Source organism: Engystomops pustulosus, chromosome 2 (genome assembly GCF_040894005.1).
Source record: "Engystomops pustulosus chromosome 2, aEngPut4.maternal, whole genome shotgun sequence".
NCBI lineage: Eukaryota > Metazoa > Chordata > Amphibia > Anura > Leptodactylidae > Engystomops > Engystomops pustulosus.
The window spans coordinates 49956422-49979436 of NC_092412.1; positions in this window are offsets into that span (position 1 = coordinate 49956422).

The window sequence follows — 23015 nt, forward strand, 5'->3', positions numbered from 1 at the left end:
TTAGAGATATGACCTGTTTCTTGCTCACAGCAAGAGCAAGAAACTGGTGTGCAACGCCAATACGAAAGTCTGTGTGACCGCAACACAAAGGGTCACTAAGCAGTAGATATTTTGGACCATCAGGCTTAAAAAATTTTATTTAACATCAAGTGTGGAACCTTCACAGATTGCACACATGATGTTAAAAACATCCAGCCTCCTCCGTCCCCTTACAGCTGGCCGTATCCTCTCCAAAGTCCGCCTGATGGTTCAAAAAAAGCGACAATCGAAAAACAAAAATAAACCATAGCCCTTTGTTTCCCTGGCATCAGGTCAAATGTTGTGATCCAGTAAAGAATAAATGACACATGTCTTCCATTTCTGGACCACATTGATGATGCAAAGGAAAAGCAATGGGCTTAAATATAGTTTAAAGAATATATCTGCCTACCTTTAAACCATCTGATGTTCCAGAACTCCTGACCGTCTGCCTTTGGGTCATCCAGAGCGCTCAAAGACTCATCCCACGATCCAATGGTTGCTCAAAATGCCAGGGTCCTCCTTGACCATTTCGTGCCTGTCTTCTTTGGCACCCAAAGAGTCTTGGCAATTTTCTTCTTCCTTAGAGATATGACCTGTTTCTTGCTCACAGCAAGAGCAAGAAACTGGTGTGCAACGCCAATACGAAAGTCTGTGTGACCGCAACACAAAGGGTCACTAAGCAGTAGATATTTTGGACCATCAGGCTTTAAAAATTTTATTTAACATCAAGTGTGGAACCTTCACAGATTGCACACATGATGTTAAAAACATCCAGCCTCCTCCGTCCCCTTACAGCTGGCCGTATCCTCTCCAAAGTCCGCCTGATGGTTCAAAAAAAAACGACAATCGAAAAACGAAAATAAATGATAGCCCTTTGTTTCCCTGGCATCAGGTCAAATGTTGTGATCCAGTAAAGAATAAATGACACATGTCTTCCATTTCTGGACCACATTGATGATGCAAAGGAAAAGCAATGGGCTTAAATATGGATTAAAGAATATATCTGCCTACCTTTAAACCATCTGATGTTCCAGAACTCCTGACCGTCTGCCTTTGGGTCATCCAGAGCGCTCAAAGACTCATCCCACGATCCAATGGTTGCACAAAACGCCAGGGTCCTCCTTGTCCATTAAGTGCCTGTCTTCTTTGGCACCAAAAGAGTCTTGGCAATTTTCTTCTTCCTTAGAGATATGACCTGTTTCTTGCTCACAGCAAGAGCAAGAAACTGGTGTGCAACGCCAATACGAAAGTCTGTGTGACCGTGACACAAAGGGTCACTAAGCAGTAGATATTTTGGACCATCAGGCTTTAAAAAAATAATTTAACATCAAGTGTGCAACCTTCATAGATTGCACACATGATGTTAAAAACATCCAGCCTCCTCCGTCCCCTTACAGCTGGCCGTATCCTCTCCAAAGTTCGCCTGATGGTTCAAAAAAAACGACAATCGAAAAATGAAAATAAACGATAGCCCTTTCTTTCCCTGGCATCAGGTCAAATGTTGTGATCCAGTAAAGAATAAATGACACATGTCTTCCATTTCTGGACCACATTGATGATGCAAGAGAAAAAAGCAATAAACATAAATATTGTTTAAAGAATATATCTGCCTACCTTTAAACCATCTGATGTTCCAGAACTCCTGACCGTCTGCCTTTGGGTCATCCAGAGCGCTCAAAGACTCATCCCACGATCCAATGGTTGCTCAAAATGCCAGGGTCCTCCTTGTCCATTTCGTGCCTGTCTTCTTTGGCACCCAAAGAGTCTTGGCAATTTTCTTCTTCCTTAGAGATATGACCTGTTTCTTGCTCACAGCAAGAGCAAGAAACTGGTGTGCAACTCCAATACGAAAAGTCTCTGTGACCACGACACAAAGGGTCACTAAGCAGTAGATATTTTGGACCATCAGGCTTTAAAAATTTTATTTAACATCAAGTGTGGAACCTTCACAGATTGCACACATGATGTTAAAAACATCCAGCCTCCTCCGTCCCCTTACAGCTGGCCGTATCCTCTCCAAAGTCCGCCTGATGGTTAAAAAAAAAACGACAATCGAAAAACGAAAATAAATGATAGCCCTTTGTTTCCCTGGCATCAGGTCAAATGTTGTGATCCAGTAAAGAATAAATGACACATGTCTTCCATTTCTGGACCACATTGATGATGCAAAGGAAAAGCAATGGGCTTAAATATGGATTAAAGAATATATCTGCCTACCTTTAAACCATCTGATGTTCCAGAACTCCTGACCGTCTGCCTTTGGGTCATCCAGAGCGCTCAAAGACTCATCCCACGATCCAATGGTTGCACAAAACGCCAAGGTCCTCCTTGTCCATTAAGTGCCTGTCTTCTTTGGCACCCAAAGAGTCTTGGCAATTTTCTTCTTCCTTAGAGATATGACCTGTTTCTTGCTCACAGCAAGAGCAAGAAACTGGTGTGCAACGCCAATACGAAAGTCTGTGTGACCGCGATACAAAGGGTCACTAAGCAGTAGATATTTTGGACCATCAGGCTTTAAAAATTTTATTTAACATCAAGTGTGGAACCTTCACAGATTGCACACATGATGTTAAAAACATCCAGCCTCCTCCGTCCCCTTACAGCTGGCCGTATCCTCTCCAAAGTCCGCCTGATGGTTCAAAAAAAAACGACAATCGAAAAACGAAAATAAATGATAGCCCTTTGTTTCCCTGGCATCAGGTCAAATGTTGTGATCCAGTAAAGAATAAATGACACATGTCTTCCATTTCTGGACCACATTGATGATGCAAAGGAAAAGCAATGGGCTTAAATATGGTTTAAAGAATATATCTGCCTACCTTTAAACCATCTGATGTTCCAGAACTCCTGACCGTCTGCCTTTGGGTCATCCAGAGCGCTCAAAGACTCATCCCACGATCCAATGGTTGCTCAAAATGCCAGGGTCCTCCTTGACCATTTCGTGCCTGTCTTCTTTGGCACCCAAAGAGTCTTGGCAATTTTCTTCTTCCTTAGAGATATGACCTGTTTCTTGCGCACAGCAAGAGCAAGAAACTGGTGTGCAACGCCAATACGAAAGTCTGTGTGACCGCAACACAAAGGGTCACTAAGCAGTAGATATTTTGGACCATCAGGCTTAAAAAATTTTATTTAACATCAAGTGTGGAACCTTCACAGATTGCACACATGATGTTAAAAACATCCAGCCTCCTCCGTCCCCTTACAGCTGGCCGTATCCTCTCCAAAGTCCGCCTGATGGTTCAAAAAAAGCGACAATCGAAAAACAAAAATAAACCATAGCCCTTTGTTTCCCTGGCATCAGGTCAAATGTTGTGATCCAGTAAAGAATAAATGACACATGTCTTCCATTTCTGGACCACATTGATGATGCAAAGGAAAAGCAATGGGCTTAAATATGGTTTAAAGAATATATCTGCCTACCTTTAAACCATCTGATGTTCCAGAACTCCTGACCGTCTGCCTTTGGGTCATCCAGAGCGCTCAAAGACTCATCCCACGATCCAATGGTTGCTCAAAATGCCAGGGTCCTCCTTGACCATTTCGTGCCTGTCTTCTTTGGCACCCAAAGAGTCTTGGCAATTTTCTTCTTCCTTAGAGATATGACCTGTTTCTTGCTCACAGCAAGAGCAAGAAACTGGTGTGCAACGCCAATACGAAAGTCTGTGTGACCGCAACACAAAGGGTCACTAAGCAGTAGATATTTTGGACCATCAGGCTTTAAAAATTTTATTTAACATCAAGTGTGGAACCTTCACAGATTGCACACATGATGTTAAAAACATCCAGCCTCCTCCGTCCCCTTACAGCTGGCCGTATCCTCTCCAAAGTCCGCCTGATGGTTCAAAAAAAAACGACAATCGAAAAACGAAAATAAATGATAGCCCTTTGTTTCCCTGGCATCAGGTCAAATGTTGTGATCCAGTAAAGAATAAATGACACATGTCTTCCATTTCTGGACCACATTGATGATGCAAAGGAAAAGCAATCGGCTTAAATATGGATTAAAGAATATATCTGCCTACCTTTAAACCATCTGATGTTCCAGAACTCCTGACCGTCTGCCTTTGGGTCATCCAGAGCGCTCAAAGACTCATCCCACGATCCAATGGTTGCAAAAAACGCCAGGGTCCTCCTTGTCCATTAAGTGCCTGTCTTCTTTGGCACCAAAAGAGTCTTGGCAATTTTCTTCTTCCTTAGAGATATGACCTGTTTCTTGCTCACAGCAAGAGCAAGAAACTGGTGTGCAACGCCAATACGAAAGTCTGTGTGACCGTGACACAAAGGGTCACTAAGCAGTAGATATTTTGGACCATCAGGCTTTAAAAAAATAATTTAACATCAAGTGTGCAACCTTCATAGATTGCACACATGATGTTAAAAACATCCAGCCTCCTCCGTCCCCTTACAGCTGGCCGTATCCTCTCCAAAGTTCGCCTGATGGTTCAAAAAAAACGACAATCGAAAAATGAAAATAAACGATAGCCCTTTCTTTCCCTGGCATCAGGTCAAATGTTGTGATCCAGTAAAGAATAAATGACACATGTCTTCCATTTCTGGACCACATTGATGATGCAAGAGAAAAAAGCAATAAACATAAATATTGTTTAAAGAATATATCTGCCTACCTTTAAACCATCTGATGTTCCAGAACTCCTGACCGTCTGCCTTTGGGTCATCCAGAGCGCTCAAAGACTCATCCCACGATCCAATGGTTGCTCAAAATGCCAGGGTCCTCCTTGTCCATTTCGTGCCTGTCTTCTTTGGCACCCAAAGAGTCTTGGCAATTTTCTTCTTCCTTAGAGATATGACCTGTTTCTTGCTCACAGCAAGAGCAAGAAACTGGTGTGCAACTCCAATACGAAAAGTCTCTGTGACCACGACACAAAGGGTCACTAAGCAGTAGATATTTTGGACCATCAGGCTTTAAAAATTTTATTTAACATCAAGTGTGGAACCTTCACAGATTGCACACATGATGTTAAAAACATCCAGCCTCCTCCGTCCCCTTACAGCTGGCCGTATCCTCTCCAAAGTCCGCCTGATGGTTAAAAAAAAAACGACAATCGAAAAACGAAAATAAATGATAGCCCTTTGTTTCCCTGGCATCAGGTCAAATGTTGTGATCCAGTAAAGAATAAATGACACATGTCTTCCATTTCTGGACCACATTGATGATGCAAAGGAAAAGCAATGGGCTTAAATATGGATTAAAGAATATATCTGCCTACCTTTAAACCATCTGATGTTCCAGAACTCCTGACCGTCTGCCTTTGGGTCATCCAGAGCGCTCAAAGACTCATCCCACGATCCAATGGTTGCACAAAACGCCAAGGTCCTCCTTGTCCATTAAGTGCCTGTCTTCTTTGGCACCCAAAGAGTCTTGGCAATTTTCTTCTTCCTTAGAGATATGACCTGTTTCTTGCTCACAGCAAGAGCAAGAAACTGGTGTGCAACGCCAATACGAAAGTCTGTGTGACCGCGATACAAAGGGTCACTAAGCAGTAGATATTTTGGACCATCAGGCTTTAAAAATTTTATTTAACATCAAGTGTGGAACCTTCACAGATTGCACACATGATGTTAAAAACATCCAGCCTCCTCCGTCCCCTTACAGCTGGCCGTATCCTCTCCAAAGTCCGCCTGATGGTTCAAAAAAAAACGACAATCGAAAAACGAAAATAAATGATAGCCCTTTGTTTCCCTGGCATCAGGTCAAATGTTGTGATCCAGTAAAGAATAAATGACACATGTCTTCCATTTCTGGACCACATTGATGATGCAAAGGAAAAGCAATGGGCTTAAATATGGATTAAAGAATATATCTGCCTACCTTTAAACCATCTGATGTTCCAGAACTCCTGACCGTCTGCCTTTGGGTCATCCAGAGCGCTCAAAGACTCATCCCACGATCCAATGGTTGCACAAAACGCCAGGGTCCTCCTTGTCCATTAAGTGCCTGTCTTCTTTGGCACCCAAAGAGTCTTGGCAATTTTCTTCTTCCTTAGAGATATGACCTGTTTCTTGCTCACAGCAAGAGCAAGAAACTGGTGTGCAACGCCATTACGAAAATCTGTGTGACCACGACACAAAGGGTCACTAAGCAGTAGATATTTTGGACCATCAGGCTTTAAAAAAATAATTTAACATCAAGTGTGCAACCTTCATAGATTGCACACATGATGTTAAAAACATCCAGCCTCCTCCGTCCCCTTACAGCTGGCCGTATCCTCTCCAAAGTTCGCCTGATGGTTCAAAAAAAAGCGACAATCGAAAAACAAAAATAAACGATAGCCCTTTGTTTCCCTGGCATCAGGTCAAATGTTGTGATCCAGTAAAGAATAAATGACACATGTCTTCCATTTTGGACCACATTGATGATGCAAAGGAAAAGCAATGGGCTTAAATATGGTTTAAAGAATATATCTGCCTACCTTTAAACCATCTGATGTTCCAGAACTCCTGACCGTCTGCCTTTGGGTCATCTAGAGCGCTCAAAGACTCATCCCACGATCCAATGGTTGCACAAAACGCCAAGGTCCTCCTTGTCCATTAAGTGCCTGTCTTCCCTGGCACCCAAAGAGTCTTGGCACTTTTCTTCTTCCTAAGAGATAGGACCTGTTTCTTGCTCACAGCAAGAGCAAGAAACTGGTGTGCAACGCCAATACGAAAGTCTGTGTGACCGCAACACAAAGGGTCACTAAGCAGTAGATATTTTGGACCATCAGGCTTTAAAAAAATAATTTAACATCAAGTGTGCAACCTTCATAGATTGCACACATGATGTTAAAAACATCCAGCCTCCTCCGTCCCCTTACAGCTGGCCGTATCCTCTCCAAAGTCCGCCTGATGGTTCAAAAAAAGCGACAATCGAAATACAAAAATAAGCGATAGCCCTTTGTTTCCCTGGCATCAGGTCAAATGTTGTGATCCAGTAAAGAATAAATGACACATGTCTTCCATTTCTGGACCACATTGATGATGCAAAGGAAAAGCAATGGGCTTAAATATGGTTTAAAGAATATATCTGCCTACCTTTAAACCATCTGATGTTCCAGAACTCCTGACCGTCTGCTTTTGGGTCATCCAGAGCGCTCAAAGACTCATCCCACGATCCAATGGTTGCACAAAACGTCAGGGTCCTCCTTGTCCATTAAGTGCCTGTCTTCTTTGGCACCCAAAGAGTCTTGGCAATTTTCTTCTTCCTTAGAGATATGACCTGTTTCTTGCTCACAGCAAGAGCAAGAAACTGGTGTGCAACGCCAATACGAAAGTCTGTGTGACCGCGACACAAAGGGTCACTAAGCAGTAGATATTTTGGACCATCAGGCTTTGAAAAATTAATTTAACATCATATATGCAACCTTTATAGATTGCACACATGATGTTAAAAACATCCAGCCTCCTCCGTCCCCTTACAGCTGGCCGTATCCTCTCCAAAGTCCGCCTGATGGTTAAAAAAAAGCGACAATCGAAAAACAAAAATAAACGATAGCCCTTTGTTTCCCTGGCATCAGGTCAAATGTTGTGATCCAGTAAAGAATAAATGACACATGTCTTCCATTTCAGGACCACATTGATGATGCAAAGGAAAAGCAATGGGCTTAAATATGGTTTAAAGAATATATCTGCCTACCTTTAAACCATCTGATGTTCCAGAACTCCTGACCGTCTGCCTTTGGGTCATCCAGAGCGCTCAAAGACTCATCCCACGATCCAATGGTTGCACAAAACGCCAGGGTCCTCCTTGTCCATTTCGTGCCTGTCTTCTTTGGCACCCAAAGAGTCTTGGCAATTTTCTTCTTCCTTAGAGATATGACCTGTTTCTTGCTCACAGCAAGAGCAAGAAACTGGTGTGCAACGCCAATACGAAAGTCTGTATGACCGCGACACAAAGGGTCACTAAGCAGTAGATATTTTGGACCATCAGGCTTTAAAAAATTAATTTAACATCATATATGCAACCCTTATAGATTGCACACATGATGTTAAAAACATCCAGCCTCCTCCGTCCCCTTACAGCTGGCCGTATCCTCTCCAAAGTTCGCCTGATGGTTCAAAAAAAGCGACAATCGAAAAACAAAAATAAACGATAGCCCTTTGTTTCCCTGGCATCAGGTCAAATATTGTGATCCAGTAAAGAATAAATGACGCGTCTTCCATTTCTGGATCACATTGATGATGCAAGAGAAAAAAGCAATGGGCATAAATATTGTTTAAAGAATATATCTGCCTACCTTTAAACCATCTGATGTTCCAGAACTCCTGACCGTCTGCTTTTGGGTCATCCAGAGCGCTCAAAGACTCATCCCACGATCCAATGGTTGCACAGAATGCCAGGGTCCTCCTTGTCCATTTCGTGCCTGTCTTCTTTGGCACCCAAAGAGTCTTGGCAATTTTCTTCTTCCTTAGAGATATGACCTGTTTCTTGCTCACAGCAAGAGGAAGAAACTGTTGTGCAACGCCAATACGAAAAGTCTCTGTGACCGTGACACAAAGGGTCACAAGCAGTAGATATTTTGGACCATCAGGCTTTAAAAAATTAATTTAACATCATATGTGCAACCTTTATAGATTGCACACATGATGTTAAAAACACTCAGCCTCCTCCGTCCCCTTACAGCTGGCCGTATCCTCTCCAAAGTCCGCCTGATGGTTCAAAAAAAGCGACAATCGAAAAACAAAAATAAACGATAGCCCTTTGTTTCCCTGGCATCAGGTCAAATGTTGTGATCCAGTAAAGAATAAATGACGTGTCTTCCTTTTCTGGGTCACATTGATGATGCAAGAGAAAAAAAGCAATGGGCATAAATATTGTTTAAAGAATTTATCTGCCTACCTTTAAACCATCTGATGTTCCAGAACTCCTGACCGTCTGCCTTTGGGTCATCCAGAGCGCTCAAAGACTCATCCCATGATCCAATGGTTGCACAAAACGCCAGGGTCCTCCTTGTCCATTAAGTGCCTGTCTTCTTTGGCACCCAAAGAGTCTTGGCAATTTTCTTCTTCCTTAGAGATATGACCTGTTTCTTGCTCACAGCAAGAGCAAGAAACTGGTGTGCAACGCCAATACGAAAGTCTGTGTGACCGCAACACAAAGGGTCACTAAGCAGTAGATATTTTGGACCATCAGGCTTTAAAAAAAATAATTTAACATCAAGTGTGCAACCTTCATAGATTGCACACATGATGTTAAAAACATCCAGCCTCCTCCGTCCCCTTACAGCTGGCCGTATCCTCTCCAAAGTTCGCCTGATGGTTCAAAAAAAGCGACAATCGAAAAACAAAAATAAACGATAGCCCTTTGTTTCCCTGGCATCAGGTCAAATGTTGTGATCCAGTAAAGAATAAATGACACATGTCTTCCATTTCTGGACCACATTGATGATGCAAGGGAAAAGCTGTGGGCTTAAAAATGGATTAAAGAATATATCTGCCTACCTTTAAACCATCTGATGTTCCAGAACTCCTGACCGTCTGCCTTTGGGTCATCCAGAGCGCTCAAAGACTCATCCCATAATCCAATGGTTGCACAAAATGCCAGGGTCCTCCTTGTCCATTTCGTGCCTGTCTTCTTTGGCACCCAAAGAGTCTTGGCAATTTTCTTCTTCCTTAGAGATATGACCTGTTTCTTGCTCACAGCAAGAGCAAGAAACTGGTGTGCAACGCCAATACGAAAAGTCTCTGTGACCGTGACACAACGGGTCACAAGCAGTAGATATTTTGGACCATCAGGCTTTAAAAAAATAATTTAACATCATATGTGCAACCTTTATAGATTGCACACATGATGTTAAAAACATCCAGCCTCCTCCGTCCCCTTACAGCTGGCCGTATCCTCTCCAAAGTCCGCCTGATGGTTCAAAAAAAGTGACAATCGAAAAACAATAATAAACGATAGCCCTTTGTTTCCCTGGCATCAGGTCAAATGTTGTGATCCAGTAAAGAATAAATGACACATGTCTTCCATTTCTGGACCACATTGATGATGCAAAGGAAAAGCAATGGGCTTAAATATGGTTTAAAGAATATATCTGCCTACCTTTAAACCATCTGATGTTCCAGAACTCCTGACCGTCTGCCTTTGGGTCATCCAGAGCGCTCAAAGACTCATCCCACGATCCAATGGTTGCACAAAACGCCAGGGTCCTCCTTGTCCATTAAGTGCCTGTCTTCTTTGGCACCCAAAGAGTCTTGGCAATTTTCTTCTTCCTTAGAGATATGACCTGTTTCTTGCTCACAGCAAGAGCAAGAAACTGGTGTGCAACGCCAATACGAAAGTCTGTGTGACCGCAACACAAAGGGTCACTAAGCAGTAGATATTTTGGACCATCAGGCTTTAAAAAAATAATTTAACATCAAGTGTGCAACCTTCATAGATTGCACACATGATGTTAAAAACATCCAGCCTCCTCCATCCCCTTACAGCTGGCCGTATCCTCTCCAAAGTCCGCCTGATGATTCAAAAAAAGCGACAATCGAAAAACAAAAATAAACGATAGCCCTTTGTTTCCCTGGCATCAGGTCAAATATTGTGATCCAGTAAAGAATAAATGACACATGTCTTCCATTTCTGGACCACATTGATGATGCAAAGGAAAAGCAATGGGCTTAAATATGGTTTAAAGAATATATCTGCCTACCTTTAAACCATCTGATGTTCCAGAACTCCTTACTGTCTGCCTTTGGGTCATCCAGAGCGCTCAAAGACTCCTCCCACGATCCAATGGTTGCACAAAACGCCAGGGTCCTCCTTGTCCATTAAGTGCCTGTCTTCTTTGGCACCCAAAGACTCTTGGCAATTTTCTTCTTCCTTAGAGATATGACCTGTTTCTTGCTCACAACAAGAGCAAGAAACTGGTGTGCAACGCCAATACGAAAGTCTGTGTGACCGCGACACAAAGGGTCACTAAGCAGTAGATATTTTGGACCATCAGGCTTTAAAAAAATAATTTAACATCAAGTGTGCAACCTTCATAGATTGCACACATGATGTTAAAAACATCCAGCCTCCTCCGTCCCCTTACAGCTGGCCGTATCCTCTCCAAAGTCCACCTGATGGTTCAAAAAAAGCGACAATCGAAAAACAAAAATAAGCGATAGCCCTTTGTTTCCCTGGCATCAGGTCAAATATTGTGATCCAGTAAAGAATAAATGACACATGTCTTCCATTTCTGGACCACATTGATGATGCAAAGGAAAAGCAATGGGCTTAAATATGGTTTAAAGAATATATCTGCCTACCTTTAAACCATCTGATGTTCCAGAACTCCTGACCGTCTGCCTTTGGGTCATCCAGAACGCTCAAAGACTCATCCCATGATCCAATGGTTGCACAAAACACCAGGGTCCTCCTTGTCCATTAAGTGCCTGTCTTCTTTGGCACCCAAAGAGTCTTGGCAAATTTCTTCTTCCTTAGAGATATGACCTGTTTCTTGCTCACAGCAAGAGCAAGAAACTGGTGTGCAACGCCAATAGGAAAGTCTGTGTGACTGCGACACAAAGGGTCACTAAGCAGTAGATATTTTGGACCATCAGGCTTCAATGGTTGCAAAAAACGCCAAGGTCCTCCTTGTCCATTAAGTGCCTGTCTTCCCTGGCACCCAAAGAGTCTTGGCACTTTTCTTCTTCCTAAGAGATAGGACCTGTTTCTTGCTCACAGCAAGAGCAAGAAACTGGTGTGCAACGTCAATACGAAAAGTCTCTGTGACCGCGACACAAAGGGTCACAAGCAGTAGATATTTTGGACCATCAGGCTTTAAAAAATTAATTTAACATCATATGTGCAACCTTTATAGATTGCACACATAATGTTAAAAACATCCAGCCTCCTCCGTCCCCTTACAGCTGGCCGTATCCTCTCCAAAGTCCACCTGATGGTTCAAAAAAAGCGACAATCGAAAAACAAAAATAAGCGATAGCCCTTTGTTTCCCTGGCATCAGGTCAAATATTGTGATCCAGTAAAGAATAAATGACACATGTCTTCCATTTCTGGACCACATTGATGATGCAAAGGAAAAGCAATGGGCTTAAATATGGTTTAAAGAATATATCTGCCTACCTTTAAACCATCTGATGTTCCAGAACTCCTGACCGTCTGCCTTTGGGTCATCCAGAACGCTCAAAGACTCATCCCATGATCCAATGGTTGCACAAAACACCAGGGTCCTCCTTGTCCATTAAGTGCCTGTCTTCTTTGGCACCCAAAGAGTCTTGGCAAATTTCTTCTTCCTTAGAGATATGACCTGTTTCTTGCTCACAGCAAGAGCAAGAAACTGGTGTGCAACGCCAATAGGAAAGTCTGTGTGACTGCGACACAAAGGGTCACTAAGCAGTAGATATTTTGGACCATCAGGCTTCAATGGTTGCAAAAAACGCCAAGGTCCTCCTTGTCCATTAAGTGCCTGTCTTCCCTGGCACCCAAAGAGTCTTGGCACTTTTCTTCTTCCTAAGAGATAGGACCTGTTTCTTGCTCACAGCAAGAGCAAGAAACTGGTGTGCAACGTCAATACGAAAAGTCTCTGTGACCGCGACACAAAGGGTCACAAGCAGTAGATATTTTGGACCATCAGGCTTTAAAAAATTAATTTAACATCATATGTGCAACCTTTATAGATTGCACACATAATGTTAAAAACATCCAGCCTCCTCCGTCCCCTTACAGCTGGCCGTATCCTCTCCAAAGTCCGCCTGATGGTTCAAAAAAAGTGACAATCGAAAAACGAAAATAAACGATAGCCCTTTGTTTCCCTGGCATCAGGTCAAATGTTGTGATCCAGTAAAGAATAAATTACACATGTCTTCCATTTCTGGACCACATTGATGATGCAAAGGAAAAGCAATGGGCTTAAATATGGTTTAAAGAATATATCTGCCTACCTTTAAACCATCTGATGTTCCAGAACTCCTGACCGTCTGCCTTATGGTTATCCAGAGCGCTCAAAGACTCATCCCCAGATCCAATTGTTGCACAAAACGCCAGGGTCCTCCTTGTCCATTAAGTGCCTGTCTTCTTTGGCACCCAAAGAGTCTTGGCAATTTTCTTCTTCCTTAGAGATATGACCTGTTTCTTGCTCACAGCAAGAGCAAGAAACTGGTGTGCAACGCCAATACGAAAGTCTGTGTGACCGCAACACAAAGGGTCACTAAGCAGTAGATATTTTGGACCATCAGGCTTTAAAAAAATAATTTAACATCAAGTGTGCAACCTTCATAGATTGCACACATGATGTTAAAAACATCCAGCCTCCTCCGTCCCCTTACAGCTGGCCGTATCCTCTCCAAAGTCCGCCTGATGGTTCAAAAAAAGCGACAATCGAAATACAAAAATAAGCGATAGCCCTTTGTTTCCCTGGCATCAGGTCAAATGTTGTGATCCAGTAAAGAATAAATGACACATGTCTTCCATTTCTGGACCACATTGATGATGCAAAGGAAAAGCAATGGGCTTAAATATGGTTTAAAGAATATATCTGCCTACCTTTAAACCATCTGATGTTCCAGAACTCCTGATCGTCTGCTTTTGGGTCATCCAGAGCGCTCAAAGACTCATCCCACGATCCAATGGTTGCACAAAACGCCAGGGTCCTCCTTGTCCATTAAGTGCCTGTCTTCTTTGGCACCCAAAGAGTCTTGGCAATTTTCTTCTCCCTTAGAGATATGACCTGTTTCTTGCTCACAGCAAGAGCAAGAAACTGGTGTGCAACGCCAATACGAAAGTCTGTGTGACCGCGACACAAAGGGTCACTAAGCAGTAGATATTTTGGACCATGAGGCTTTGAAAAATTAATTTAACATCATATATGCAACCTTTATAGATTGCACACATGATGTTAAAAACATCCAGCCTCCTCCGTCCCCTTACAGCTGGCCGTATCCTCTCCAAAGTTCGCCTGATGGTTCAAAAAAAGCGACAATCGAAAAACAAAAATAAACGATAGCCCTTTGTTTCCCTGGCATCAGGTCAAATATTGTGATCCAGTAAAGAATAAATGACGCGTCTTCCATTTCTGGATCACATTGATGATGCAAGAGAAAAAAGCAATGGGCATAAATATTGTTTAAAGAATATATCTGCCTACCTTTAAACCATCTGATGTTCCAGAACTCCTGACCGTCTGCTTTTGGGTCATCCAGAGCGCTCAAAGACTCATCCCACGATCCAATGGTTGCACAGAATGCCAGGGTCCTCCTTGTCCATTTCGTGCCTGTCTTCTTTGGCACCCAAAGAGTCTTGGCAATTTTCTTCTTCCTTAGAGATATGACCTGTTTCTTGCTCACAGCAAGAGGAAGAAACTGTTGTGCAACGCCAATACGAAAAGTCTCTGTGACCGTGACACAAAGGGTCACAAGCAGTAGATATTTTGGACCATCAGGCTTTAAAAAATTAATTTAACATCATATGTGCAACCTTTATAGATTGCACACATGATGTTAAAAACACTCAGCCTCCTCCGTCCCCTTACAGCTGGCCGTATCCTCTCCAAAGTCCGCCTGATGGTTCAAAAAAAGCGACAATCGAAAAACAAAAATAAACGATAGCCCTTTGTTTCCCTGGCATCAGGTCAAATGTTGTGATCCAGTAAAGAATAAATGACACATGTCTTCCATTTCTGGACCACATTGATGATGCAAAGGAAAAGCAATGGGCTTAAATATGGTTTAAAGAATATATCTGCCTACCTTTAAACCATCTGATGTTCCAGAACTCCTTACTGTCTGCCTTTGGGTCATCCAGAGCGCTCAAAGACTCCTCCCACGATCCAATGGTTGCACAAAACGCCAGGGTCCTCCTTGTCCATTAAGTGCCTGTCTTCTTTGGCACCCAAAGACTCTTGGCAATTTTCTTCTTCCTTAGAGATATGACCTGTTTCTTGCTCACAGCAAGAGCAAGAAACTGGTGTGCAACGCCAATACGAAAGTCTGTGTGACCGCGACACAAAGGGTCACTAAGCAGTAGATATTTTGGACCATCAGGCTTTAAAAAAATAATTTAACATCAAGTGTGCAACCTTCATAGATTGCACACATGATGTTAAAAACATCCAGCCTCCTCCGTCCCCTTACAGCTGGCCGTATCCTCTCCAAAGTCCACCTGATGGTTCAAAAAAAGCGACAATCGAAAAACAAAAATAAGCGATAGCCCTTTGTTTCCCTGGCATCAGGTCAAATATTGTGATCCAGTAAAGAATAAATGACACATGTCTTCCATTTCTGGACCACATTGATGATGCAAAGGAAAAGCAATGGGCTTAAATATGGTTTAAAGAATATATCTGCCTACCTTTAAACCATCTGATGTTCCAGAACTCCTGACCGTCTGCCTTTGGGTCATCCAGAACGCTCAAAGACTCATCCCATGATCCAATGGTTGCACAAAACGCCAGGGTCCTCCTTGTCCATTAAGTGCCTGTCTTCTTTGGCACCCAAAGAGTCTTGGCAAATTTCTTCTTCCTTAGAGATATGACCTGTTTCTTGCTCACAGCAAGAGCAAGAAACTGGTGTGCAACGCCAATAGGAAAGTCTGTGTGACTGCGACACAAAGGGTCACTAAGCAGTAGATATTTTGGACCATCAGGCTTCAATGGTTGCAAAAAACGCCAAGGTCCTCCTTGTCCATTAAGTGCCTGTCTTCCCTGGCACCCAAAGAGTCTTGGCACTTTTCTTCTTCCTAAGAGATAGGACCTGTTTCTTGCTCACAGCAAGAGCAAGAAACTGGTGTGCAACGTCAATACGAAAAGTCTCTGTGACCGCGACACAAAGGGTCACAAGCAGTAGATATTTTGGACCATCAGGCTTTAAAAAATTAATTTAACATCATATGTGCAACCTTTATAGATTGCACACATAATGTTAAAAACATCCAGCCTCCTCCGTCCCCTTACAGCTGGCCGTATCCTCTCCAAAGTCCGCCTGATGGTTCAAAAAAAGTGACAATCGAAAAACGAAAATAAACGATAGCCCTTTGTTTCCCTGGCATCAGGTCAAATGTTGTGATCCAGTAAAGAATAAATTACACATGTCTTCCATTTCTGGACCACATTGATGATGCAAAGGAAAAGCAATGGGCTTAAATATGGTTTAAAGAATATATCTGCCTACCTTTAAACCATCTGATGTTCCAGAACTCCTGACCGTCTGCCTTATGGTTATCCAGAGCGCTCAAAGACTCATCCCATGATCCAATTGTTGCACAAAACGCCAGGGTCCTCCTTGTCCATTAAGTGCCTGTCTTCTTTGGCACCCAAAGAGTCTTGGCAATTTTCTTCTTCCTTAGAGATATGACCTGTTTCTTGCTCACAGCAAGAGCAAGAAACTGGTGTGCAACGCCAATACGAAAGTCTGTGTGACCGCAACACAAAGGGTCACTAAGCAGTAGATATTTTGGACCATCAGGCTTTAAAAAAATAATTTAACATCAAGTGTGCAACCTTCATAGATTGCACACATGATGTTAAAAACATCCAGCCTCCTCCGTCCCCTTACAGCTGGCCGTATCCTCTCCAAAGTCCGCCTGATGGTTCAAAAAAAGCGACAATCGAAATACAAAAATAAGCGATAGCCCTTTGTTTCCCTGGCATCAGGTCAAATGTTGTGATCCAGTAAAGAATAAATGACACATGTCTTCCATTTCTGGACCACATTGATGATGCAAAGGAAAAGCAATGGGCTTAAATATGGTTTAAAGAATATATCTGCCTACCTTTAAACCATCTGATGTTCCAGAACTCCTGATCGTCTTCTTTTGGGTCATCCAGAGCGCTCAAAGACTCATCCCACGATCCAATGGTTGCACAAAACGCCAGGGTCCTCCTTGTCCATTAAGTGCCTGTCTTCTTTGGCACCCAAAGAGTCTTGGCAATTTTCTTCTTCCTTAGAGATATGACCTGTTTCTTGCTCACAGCAAGAGCAAGAAACTGGTGTGCAACGCCAATACGAAAGTCTGTGTGACCGCGACACAAAGGGTCACTAAGCAGTAGATATTTTGGACCATGAGGCTTTGAAAAATTAATTTAACATCATATATGCAACCTTTATAGATTGCACACATGATGTTAAAAACATCCAGCCTCCTCCGTCCCCTTACAGCTGGCCGTATCCTCTCCAAAGTCCGCCTGATGGTTAAAAAAAAGCGACAATCGAAAAACAAAAATAAACGATAGCCCTTTGTTTCCCTGGCATCAGGTCAAATGTTGTGATCCAGTAAAGAATAAATGACACATGTCTTCCATTTCAGGACCACATTGATGATGCAAAGGAAAAGCAATGGGCTTAAATATGGTTTAAAAAATATATCTGCCTACCTTTAAACCATCTGATGTTCCAGAACTCCTGACCGTCTGCCTTTGGGTCATCCAGAGCGCTCAAAGACTCATCCCACGATCCAATGGTTGCACAAAACGCCAGGGTCCTCCTTGTCCATTTCGTGCCTGTCTTCTTTGGCACCCAAAGAGTCTTGGCAATTTTCTTCTTCCTTAGAGATATGACCTGTTTCTTGCTCACAGCAAGAGCAAGAAACTGGTGTGCAACGCCAATACGAAAGTCTGTATGACCGCGACACAAAGGGTCACTAAGCAGTAGATATTTTGGACCATCAGGCTTTAAAAAATTAATTTAACATCATATATACAACCTTTATAGATTGCACACATGATGTTAAAAACATCCAGCCTCCTCCGTCCCCTTACAGCTGGCCGTATCCTCTCCAAAGTTCGCCTGATGGTTCAAAAAAAGCGACAATCGAAAAACAAAAATAAACGATAGCCCTTTGTTTCCCTGGCATCAGGTCAAATATTGTGATCCAGTAAAGAATAAATGACGCGTCTTCCATTTCTGGATCACATTGATGATGCAAGAGAAAAAAGCAATGGGCATAAATATTGTTTAAAGAATATATCTGCCTACCTTTAAACCATCTGATGTTCCAGAACTCCTGACCGTCTGCTTTTGGGTCATCCAGAGCGCTCAAAGACTCATCCCACGATCCAATGGTTGCACAGAATGCCAGGGTCCTCCTTGTCCATTTCGTGCCTGTCTTCTTTGGCACCCAAAGAGTCTTGGCAATTTTCTTCTTCCTTAGAGATATGACCTGTTTCTTGCTCACAGCAAGAGGAAGAAACTGTTGTGCAACGCCAATACGAAAAGTCTCTGTGACCGTGACACAAAGGGTCACAAGCAGTAGATATTTTGGACCATCAGGCTTTAAAAAATTAATTTAACATCATATGTGCAACCTTTATAGATTGCACACATGATGTTAAAAACACTCAGCCTCCTCCGTCCCCTTACAGCTGGCCGTATCCTCTCCAAAGTCCGCCTGATGGTTCAAAAAAGCGACAATCGAAAAACAAAAATAAACGATAGCCCTTTGTTTCCCTGGCATCAGGTCAAATGTTGTGATCCAGTAAAGAATAAATGACGTGTCTTCCTTTTCTGGGTCACATTGATGATGCAAGAGAAAAAAAGCAATGGGCATAAATATTGTTTAAAGAATTTATCTGCCTACCTTTAAACCATCTGATGTTCCAGAACTCCTGACCGTCTGCCTTTGGGTCATCAAGAGCGCTCAAAGACTCATCCCACGATCCAATGGTTGCACAAAACGCCAGGGTCCTCCTTGTCCATTAAGTGCCTGTCTCCTTTGGCACCCAAAGAGTCTTGGCAAATTTCTTCTTCCTTAGAGATATGACCTGTTTCTTGCTCACAGCATGAGCAAGAAACTGGTGTGCAACGCCAATACGAAAGTCTGTGTGACCGCGACACAAAGGGTCACTAAGCAGTAGATATTTTGGACCATCAGGCTTTAAAAAAATAATTTAACATCAAGTGTGCAACCTTCATAAATTGCACACATGATGTTAAAAACATCCAGCCTCCTCCATCCCCTTACAGCTGGCCGTATCCTCTCCAAAGTTCGCCTGATGGTTCAAAAAAAGCGACAATCGAAAAACAAAAATAAACGATAGCCCTTTGTTTCCCTGGCATCAGGTCAAATGTTGTGATCCAGTAAAGAATAAATGACACATGTCTTCCATTTCTGGACCACATTGATGATGCAAGGGAAAAGCTGTGGGCTTAAAAATGGATTAAAGAATATATCTGCCTACCTTTAAACCATCTGATGTTCCAGAACTCCTGACCGTCTGCCTTTGGGTCATCCAGAGCGCTCAAAGACTCATCCCACAATCCAATGGTTGCACAAAATGCCAGGGTCCTCCTTGTCCATTTCGTGCCTGTCTTCTTTGGCACCCAAAGAGTCTTGGCAATTTTCTTCTTCCTTAGAGATATGACCTGTTTCTTGCTCACAGCATGAGCAAGAAACTGGTGTGCAACGCCAATACGAAAGTCTGTGTGACCGCAACACAAAGGGTCACTAAGCAGTAGATATTTTAGACCATCAGGCTTTAAAAAAATAATTTAACATCAAGTGTGCAACCTTCATAGATTGCACACATGATGTTAAAAACATCCAGCCTCCTCCGTCCCCTTACAGCTGGCCGTATACTCTCCAAAGTCCGCCTGATGGTTCTAAAAAATCGACAATTGAAAAACAAAAATAAACGATAGCCCTTTGTTTTCCTGGCATCAGGTCAAATGTTGTGATCCAGTAAAGAATAAATGACACATGTCTTCCATTTCTGGACCACATTGATGATGCAAAGGAAAAGCAATGGGCTTAAATATGGTTTAAAGAATATATCTGCCTACCTTTAAACCATCTGATGTTCCAGAACTCCTGACCGTCTGCCTTTGGGTCATCAAGAGCGCTCAAAGACTCATCCCACGATCCAATGGTTGCACAAAACGCCAGGGTCCTCCTTGTCCATTAAGTGCCTGTCTTCTTTGGCACCCAAAGAGTCTTGGCAAATTTCTTCTTCCTTAGAGATATGACCTGTTTCTTGCTCACAGCAAGAGCAAGAAACTGGTGTGCAACGCCAATACGAAAGTCTGTGTGACCGCGACACAAAGGGTCACTAAGCAGTAGATATTTTGGACCATCAGGCTTTAAAAAAATAATTTAACATCAAGTGTGCAACCTTCATAGATTGCACACATGATGTTAAAAACATCCAGCCTCCTCCATCCCCTTACAGCTGGCCGTATCCTCTCCAAAGTTCGCCTGATGGTTCAAAAAAAGCGACAATCGAAAAACAAAAATAAACGATAGCCCTTTGTTTCCCTGGCATCAGGTCAAATGTTGTGATCCAGTAAAGAATATTTGACACATGTCTTCCATTTCTGGACCACATTGATGATGCAAGGGAAAAGCTATGGGCTTAAATATGGATTAAAGAATATATCTGCCTACCTTTAAACCATCTGATGTTCCAGAACTCCTGACCGTCTGCCTTTGGGTCATCCAGAGCGCTCAAAGACTCATCTCATGAACCAATGGTTGCACAAAACGCCAGGGTCCTCCTTGTCCATTAAGTGCCTGTCTTCTTTGGCACCCAAAGAGTCTTGGCAATTTTCTTCTTCCTTAGAGATATGACCTGTTTCTTGCTCACAGCAAGAGCAAGAAACTGGTGTGCAACGCCAATACGAAAAGTCTCTGTGACCGTGACACAAAGGGTCACAAGCAGTAGATATTTTGGACCATCAGGCTTTAAAAAAATAATTTAACATCATATGTGCAACCTTTATAGATTGCACACATGATGTTAAAAACATCCAGCCTCCTCCGTCCCCTTACAGCTGTCCATATCCTCTCCAAAGTCCGCCTGATGGTTCAAAAAAAGCGACAATCGAAAAACAAAAATAAACGATAGCCCTTTGTTTCCCTGGCATCAGGTCAAATATTGTGATCCAGTAAAGAATAAATGACACATGTCTTCCATTTCTGGACCACATTGATGATGCAAAGGAAAAGCAATGGGCTTAAATATGGTTTAAAGAATATATCTGCCTACCTTTAAACCATCTGATGTTCCAGAACTCCTGACCGTCTGCCTTTGGGTCATCCAGAGCGCTCAAAGACTCATCCCACGATCCAATGGTTGCACAAAACGCCAGGGTCCTGCTTGTCCATTAAGTGCCTGTATTCTTTGGCACCCAAAGAGTCTTGGCAATTTTCTTCTTCCTTAGAGATATGACCTGTTTCTTGCTCACAGCAAGAGCAAGAAACTGGTGTGCAACGCCAATACGAAAGTCTGTGTGACCGCAACACAAAGGGTCACTAAGCAGTAGATATTTTGGACCATCAGGCTTTAAAAAAATAATTTAACATCAAGTGTGCAACCTTCATAGATTGCACACATGATGTTAAAAACATCCAGCCTCCTCCGTCCCCTTACAGCTGGCCGTATCCTCTCCAAAGTCCGCCTGATGGTTCAAAAAAAGCGACAATCGAAAAACAAAAATAAGCGATAGCCCTTTGTTTCCCTGGCATCAGGTCAAATATTGTGATCCAGTAAAGAATAAATGACACATGTCTTCCATTTCTGGACCACATTGATGATGCAAAGGAAAAGCAATGGGCTTAAATATGGTTTAAAGAATATATCGGCCTACCTTTAAACCATCTGATGTTCCAGAACTCCTGACCGTCTGCCTTTGGGTCATCCAGAGCGCTCAAAGACTCATCCCATGATCCAATGGTTGCACAAAACGCCAGGGTCCTCCTTGTCCATTAAGTGCCTGTCTTCTTTGGCACCCAAAGAGTCTTGGCAATTTTCTTCTTCCTTAGAGATATGACCTGTTTCTTGCTCACAGCAAGAGCAAGAAACTGGTGTGCAACGCCAATACGAAAGTCAGTGTGACCGCGACTCAAAGGGTCACTAAGCAGTAGATATTTTGGACCATCAGGCTTTAAAAAAATAATTTAACATCAAGTGTGCAACCTTCATAGATTGCACACATGATGTTAAAAACATCCAGCCTCCTCCGTCCCCTTACAGCTGGCCGTATCCTCTCCAAAGTTCGCCTGATGGTTCAAAAAAAGCGACAATCGAAAAACAAAAATAAACGATAGCCCTTTGTTTCCCTGGCATCAGGTCATATGTTGTGATCCAGTAAAGAATAAATGACACATGTCTTCCATTTCTGGACCACAATGATGATGCAAGGGAAAAGCTGTGGGCTTAAAAATGGATTAAAGAATATATCTGCCTACCTTTAAACCATCTGATGTTCCAGAACTCCTGACCGTCTGCCTTTGGGTCATCCAGAGCGCTCAAAGACTCATCCCATGATCCAATGGTTGCACAAAACGCCAGGGTCCTGCTTGTCCATTTCGTGCCTGTCTTCTTTGGCACCCAAAGAGTCTTGGCAATTTTCTTCTTCCTTAGAGATATGACCTGTTCCTTGCTCACAGCAAGAGCAAGAAACTGGTGTGCAACGCCAATACGAAAAGTCTCTGTGACCGTGACACAAAGGGTCACAAGCAGTAGATATTTTGGACCATCAGGCTTTAAAAAAATAATTTAACATCATATGTGCAACCTTTATAGATTGCACACATGATGTTAAAAACATCCAGCCTCCTCCGTCCCCTTACAGCTGGCCGTATCCTCTCCAGAGTTCGCCTGATGGTTCAAAAAAAGCGACAATCGAAAAACAAAAATAAACGATAGCCCTTTGTTTCCCTGGCATCAGGTCAAATATTGTGATCCAGTAAAGAATAAATGACACATGTCTTCCATTTCTGGACCACATTGATGATGCAAAGGAAAAGCAATGGGCTTAAATATGGTTTAAAGAATATATCTGCCTACCTTTAACTCATCTGATGTTCCAGAACTCCTGACCATCTGCCTTTGGGTCATCCAGAGCGCTCAAAGACTCATCCCACGATCCAATGGTTGCTCAAAATGCCAGGGTCCTCCTTATCCATTAAGTGCCTGTCTTCTTTGGCACCCAAAGAGTCTTGGCAATTTTCTTCTTCCTTAAAGATATGACCTGTTTCTTGCTCACAGCAAGAGCAAGAAACTGGTGTGCAACGCCAATACGAAAGTCTGTGTGACCGCAACACAAAGGGTCACTAACCAGTAGATATTTT